The sequence below is a fragment of the Rhinichthys klamathensis genome, unplaced genomic scaffold, assembly GCF_029890125.1.
Source record: "Rhinichthys klamathensis goyatoka isolate OS25496 unplaced genomic scaffold, OSU_Roscu_1.1 h1tg000811l_1, whole genome shotgun sequence".
Classification (NCBI taxonomy): domain Eukaryota; kingdom Metazoa; phylum Chordata; class Actinopteri; order Cypriniformes; family Leuciscidae; genus Rhinichthys; species Rhinichthys klamathensis.
This window is the reverse complement of record NW_026607199.1, coordinates 90,107-90,788: the sequence shown is the minus strand read 5'-3', so window position 1 is coordinate 90,788 and position 682 is coordinate 90,107. Positions and strand designations below refer to the sequence as shown.

At 46.9% G+C, this 682-nt stretch overlaps 1 non-coding gene across 1 annotated transcript; it reads left to right on the top strand.

Annotated features, from left to right (window-relative positions):
• The first annotated feature begins 248 nt into the window (after positions 1 to 248).
• Positions 249 to 367, top strand: LOC130078076 (5S ribosomal RNA). Its single transcript, XR_008805880.1, has one exon. It is a non-coding gene; the product is annotated as a 5S ribosomal RNA (ribosomal RNA).
• The last annotated feature ends 315 nt before the right edge of the window (positions 368 to 682 follow it).

Here is a 682-nt window from a genome sequence, read left to right as displayed (position 1 = left end):
AACCTATGCTATTTGGAGACCACAGTTCACCCGACTTCAATGCATGGGTGAAGGGAGTCAGAGATTGGGGCCATTTGTCTGAAAACAATTTTTTTAAATACACGAGTCCTCTCAGTTTCATATTCAAGGCTGCATGAAAACACTTGGTGGTTTCTGTTTGTCTTGCAGCTACAGACTGGGATGTGTGTGAATGCAGGCCGAGCCCCGGTGTCCCTTCTTTAAATAGCTCTTTATTGGCTGAGACTCTCGCTTACGGCCATACCACCCTGAACACGCCCGATCTCGTCCGATCTCGGAAGCTAAGCAGGGTCGGGCCTGGTTAGTACTTGGATGGGAGACCGCCTGGGAATACCAGGTGCTGTAAGCTTTTGCTTTATCTTCACTAATACACTTTATGGCTCGGCTCCCATGGTTGTTCCTTCTTTATGCTTTTAAATTTAATTGCTTCATTTATTTGTCTTTCATTTCGCTTTCTCTCTGGCTTCTGTCTGCTTTCGGTGCACAAAGGACAGCTCAGCCTCAGTCATTATTTCTTCCTCCTCCAGGGGGCGATCGACAGGCTTTTCTCTCTCTCAGTCTACAAGCAACACAGAACTCGAGCGCTTGTTCTTTTCTAACCCGCTCCTTTCCTCAGCTTCAGTTAGACCAGATGTTCCCAAACTTTTTTTGTCAGCCGAACGCT